Source organism: Ornithodoros turicata, chromosome 7 (genome assembly GCF_037126465.1).
Source record: "Ornithodoros turicata isolate Travis chromosome 7, ASM3712646v1, whole genome shotgun sequence".
In the NCBI taxonomy this organism is placed as follows: Eukaryota; Metazoa; Arthropoda; class Arachnida; order Ixodida; family Argasidae; genus Ornithodoros; species Ornithodoros turicata.
In genome coordinates, this window is record NC_088207.1 from 15,648,324 (window position 1) to 15,654,411 (window position 6,088).

Consider the following 6,088-nt stretch of genomic DNA (forward strand, 5'->3'; position numbering starts at 1 on the left):
TCTAGAATATTGTTAATAAAGGTGACCTTGCACCAATGACTCTGACTGATAAAAATGGTAGGCCCGCCTCGTCCGCTAAAACTGCTGACGTATTCAATGACTTCTTTACAAGCGTATTTTCTCCTACAGACGCGATCCTTCCGTTAACCCCGCCGCCGCGTAACTTTTTGCCCATGAATCAGCTTACTTTTAATCCGTTTGGTATTGTCGAGATCATTGACAGGCTGAAGCTAAGTTCCAGTGCCGGTATCGACAACATCAATGCCAAATTCTTGAGAAGTACCAAAGTGTACGCATCCTTGCTGCTTACCAAGCTGTTTGAACAGTCTCTGGAGGCGGGTGAGCTCCCCCAAGCAGCACAATGTACTGAAAGTCGAGTGCAATAGGGGTGGCTCGTATGTGTCTTATCAATGTTCTTTAGTCCACAAGTCTGTTCAAGGCCTTCCACCTGCCCGTCCACCCCTATTGCACCACACTTTCAGTACATTGTGCTGCTTGGGCCCAGGCGCTTGGAAAACCGGGAAAGTTGTCCCAGCTCACAAAGGTGGAGATAACACCATCCCACATCACTCACCAGTGTCCCATGTAAGATTATGGAACACATCATCTATTCGCACCTAATCCGTCATCTTGACTCTTGAGTCTAATGCTTTCTTCACACCTTACCAGCACGGTTTTCTGTAAGCAAACACACTGTAAGCACTGCTCGTGTGAAAAACAGCTCGTATCATTTATTCGTGATTTTCACTATTCTGTTGATACCGGCTTGGAAGTTGACTGCGTATTTCTTTATTTCAATGAGGAATTTGATAAGTCACCCCAAGCCGCACAATTTACTGAAAGTCGAGTGCATTAGGGGTGGACGGGTAGGTAGAAGGCCTTAAACAGACTCGTGAAGCTAAAAGCTATTCATAAGACACATACCGTCCACCACTATTGCACTCAACTTCCAGTAAATTGTGCTGCTTGGGACCTTATGATAGGCTGCTTTTCAAGCATTCTAATCTAATCTAATCTAATCTAACGAAAAAAGCGCCAAAATCAGTCGTCTGCGTCGCTGCGAAAGGCTACGCGCTAAATAACTGTCTAACCAATCCGTAATTTCTGCAACAATAAAAATAACAGCGGCTACACGATGCGTCCATCGAAAAGGTGAGAAAAAAAAAGAACTCCAAAGATCGGGGTAGCCGATAAACGCACAAATGTCAGAAAAGTCGCGGTATTCATGTAATCGTCCCAAAGTTGCCCGTCTCACACTCTTTTTCAAGACATACCCACCATGAAGATCCAATTCGCTCGTCATACCTCTCATCCCCTAGCTACATCTCTCACCGCACTGACCATATTCGGGAAATCTATGCGAATACTGGTAACACCAGATCGTTTTTGACTCTTTCTTCTTCCGCGCCGCTTCAGAATGGAACCAGCTCCCACGCGACATTGCGAACACGACAGCATGCCCGCCTTCTGTGACGTCATATCATGTTTATACATGCACTGATCCACATACGCTCTGTGTGCTTATGCACTTTGTGAAGCTGTCTCTTCCCCTTCCTTTTCTTCTTTGTATTATCTCCTTCTTTGTATGTTTTGTAAATGCTATTGTCTGTTGTCATGGGATAACCGCCCATCCCCTCTTCAATGCCTCATGGTTCTGAGGGTATTACAAATAAATAAATAAACACAGTGATAGTAAAATGCACTTTCTCCTGCTTGAGTAAGGTGAGGCCTTCCATATCGGATATTGCCTTGCTCATTGTTAGATGGAGCGTCTTGCGGCATGATGGACGTGTCGAAGTCCGCAAGAAAAAAAGGCACCATCGTCAATATCATATGACACTGATACTTATCAAATACTGTGGTATGCTGATAATCTTCAGAGCCATATTAAATTCTTCCCCGAGTTTTCGCCCCGCATTGAAGGTTGTCTCTTTAGGAAGAAACCCGATTTTTACTCGGCAAATTTCCCTCATTCAGATGTCTGTAGGGATGCACACTATAGCTTGTCTGGCAGAAAACGCAGTTACATCACCATTTGTGCCGAACCAATTTAGTTAGTTTGAGTAACCGAGCCTGATTTCTCCCCGAATTTGTTGTACTGGAAGCTTCTCCACCCAAATTTGCATGAATTTAGAGGACATGTTTCTCATTTATTCTCTTTTTACTCCACGAATCTAGAAGAAAATTTCCCGAAACCTTCAGGCTCTATTCATAGTTCCAAAAGCTTCATAAAATGTGAACAATGAAGTCCTGTGCCATTTCAGCCTGCATGCAGACCATGGTGGAAGTTGCAGGGTAGGATATGACAGTGGCCATCAGGCAGTATGTTGAGTTGACGGGCCTCCTTGTATGTTCTTCATTTGAGGTATCCCTGTTGCTTTGTGCTGTTCAATATGTAACTCTTTGATTGCAGCTGTTGCTGTCATTTGGAACAGCTGAGACATATTCGCCTTCGTGATTCTTCTGATGGTCCAGGCTCTTGCGTTGTGTGCCAACAATCATGCCATACACTATACAGTGTATGGCATAGGATGATGATGCCATTTTCACCAAGAAGCCTATGAGGCTCTTGTGTTGTGTGCCAACAATCATGCCATACACTATACAGTGTATGGCATAGGATGATGATGCCATTTTCACCAAGAAGCCTATGAGAACAAAAGGGAACTCGAAGGATAAGTAGCCTATACGAAGTCAGTGGAAGATGTCATGACCACATGGCTGTAGACAGGTGTGTCACATACCAAAAGTGTATTTCTTAATAGTTATGTTTCTTTTTGGCAGGGCACCCATGAGTGCAGAAGTGATGTGCAGATGCAGCTCTTGAAAATTAAATATATTCTGTATGTGTAGCTATACAAATCTACATAAGAATTGGACGGGTATTAAGGAAAACGTGGATTTATAATGATAAATCGAGAAAGGGTTCCAAAGATGAATGTGCACAAAGAAGGTGTACTATTTTTGCTTACATGCTTGTGGAGCTAATGATGATAGGGATGCCTCTCAAGAAAAGCCTCTGTTGAAGACATTGGCACGTCCCCACCTGGGGCTCTTCTTATACTCATGAAGAAGTCATGAACTCATGTGATGTCTGATAGGCAAGAGGATAGCCTATGCTCTCTTAGAGCTTATGGACTGGAGCATGTTTGTTCCAAACATCTATATACTGACAAACAAAAAAAACAAAAAAAAACAGCGTGCATTCATTCGTTACTGATTGGCGGGAGGTGAATCACCTGTAAATTGATATGGACACAGTGCAGGGATGTTCTCCTTCCATTTCTGTTTCCTGCTGTCGTTCATACGTTCTTTCAATAGAGCAATAGTTGCATACTGTGATGTCCGTAGAATGTATTTTACTGTGTCGTGGTTGTCGGGTTACTCCAGTAGGGCAATAGGATGGCAGTACGTGCCAGACACGTATTGCGCATCAAAGGGATAGTGTTGTGATCCTGCAGTTTTCATGACCAAGCCATCCTGTGTATACCTCTGTCAAGGTAGCAGGCATTGAATACTACCCACAAACACCTGAAAGAAAAGTTAAAGCCTCACCTCAGTGAAAGGGAATCAACATACACATTGTCAGACAGCACCTACTGCATCATTCATCAGGAAGGCGAAAGCCTTTGTACACTTCGGAAGGAAAATTGTCCCTTATGGTATGTATAGCACATGCTGGGAAAACCTTCCTGCAATGTTTTCCTAACGGTACCCCGAGCCACCTGGTCAACTGCTTGTAGGCGACGAACCAAAACTTCCTGCGTGTACCATGGGCAGCCCACCAAATTATGATATGTTACTTCACTGATCACAGAAACTGAAGGAGCGCGTGAATGAACTCACTTGTTCACTTCACTGTTCCTGACAACGGCATAGTAGTCGCATTCTCTCACGTGGCAGTAGGACACCTGGAGCATCTAAGTGTCCAGGCACAGTATTTCAAAATACTGGTTTCTTGATATGCAACCGCTGTGTAGCTTCAGCACCGCCTTGTTCACTTCGCGGCAACAAGGGCATTCCTCTGCCTTCGGCATCGGTACACATTTGCCACAAGTACACCTGAACATGGAGAAGCAATACCGCGTTTCCGCTGTGAGGCTCTCAACACTTTCATTGCACATGACACGTTTCCAACAAAGACGGTTTCCAACGCGGTCATGTGACGGCGATGGCGGCAATTCGTCCTCCGTCGACGACTCTGCGGATAGCATCGTGTCGTGTTGCCTCTCCGGCATGCTCTCATACGAACAAAAGTTTTACCTGTGTGACCGCTCGAGTATCCGAAGCTCGAGGGCACCCACATTTGGTATGCTGGACATCGCACGGCGCGTATCCCAAAACACTTCCGGTTTTGCCGCAAACCGAGACGCGGATGAGGAAGGCGAAAGTAGCCACAGTCTAGCTAGCCAACACGAGACGACCACGCGTTGCTGCGTACGGAGTACTCAGCCTTTCGTTCAAATGTAAATTTTGAAATTCGATACCTCAAAGAAAAAAATGTTCCAAAGAAATAGGCTTGACTTTCCTAGGCATTCAAAACACCTCTATTGTCATCAAGCAGGGTAGCTACCTATGGAGGTAGGCCCCTTTACACAAACAGGAACACTGGAACGTCATAAACAAAATTGCATTGGCATCTAGCCATCATACATAGAACATCATAAACATCAACATGTATTGGCATCATGGTGGAAGACCATGTATCGCAAACTGTAGGATGGGACAAGCGTTATAGCTTGCCCACCATCACGCTTCAAAAAAGACCAGCCATATCTCTTGGCTGGCTCCCTTTAACGCAGTATACTGGCAGCAAGGTCACATCACAAGGTTACTCTGGGTTGTAATTCACTTTACAGTTCCTCGATTTCAGACGATTTCAGAAATTGCATGGGTGGCCCACCAGAGAGCGCCGTGTTGCGAAAGTCCCGCTGCATCTTGGGATTTAGTTTTCATGAGTCAGAGAGAAGAGAAAGAGCGCAAACGGTTTCGGTTTTCTTTCTCCTTCACCTCCCGCAACCTCGAGCAACAGGCAGCGAGCACGAATGTAAACCATTTCCCACGACTCATTGCGCTTGGGCGACGGAGGGCCCCCGTGCGGAGCACAAGGGCAATATCTGAAATCGCCTATTCCCTAGTGTTCCTAGTGCCGTTTGCACGCCAGAATTCCTGGTGTCTTCTGATGTTCCGGTGCTTCACATTATGCATTCCATTCCATGAGCTGCTTCGTTCCTCAGCGCCGCCACAAGGCACCAAAGGCTGTTTTGAGTACTAATTGTAGTCACGCATCAAAGGTCTTATTCTACTGTAAAGGCATCCCAGCAGTGACAGGCTGTTAACTGCTTGCCATACAGCATGTCTGAATATCACCAGAAGCAGAAACAGACACGTGCGTCTAACAAAACTGTGTAGATTATATGGCTACCATTTATGGTGCACACTTAGAAGAAGCATATATGCACACTATAATACAAAAGTATGAAACGCTGTAACGTTACTTCTCTTCTTGCAAGTGTGAACTCAGTATGCAGTGCAGTTATAATTTCGAGAAACATACTCGATTTACTCTTCCGTCAGCTTTTCCTCGAACGCATCGCTTGCATTTTCTCAAGCTTCCGCTATTGCAGAGATTGGAAAGGAAGACGACACACATAGTCTCGCTTCAAAAACACAGGTTCAAAGCAGCTCACATTTGCGCACGGTTTTAATTTTGAAAAGCAGGACAGAACGCTAACTTACCAACCTGTTAGAAGCTCGACCAGTGAAGTCCACTCTAATGCTCATAGCGCTCGGTCATATGTAACAATGAGAGCGCGAAGTTTCGTTTTCAAACTGGAGTGAGAGCTTCGACGTCGTCTCCATTTCGATACTGGTGTAGTTATTGTTCTTTGGAAAAAGAAGCTGTGCGAATGGCCATACGATTATTTGTGATTACTGTAAATTACGGTTTCTATGGTTACAGCAGCGGTCCACGTACGCATGCAGCTGTCCGTATTGGACCACACTAAAGTTCACATTAAAGCTACGCCAGTCTGATGCGCAAAACGAACCTACTGGAAAGCACCAGAACCATCCTGGTGCTACACTG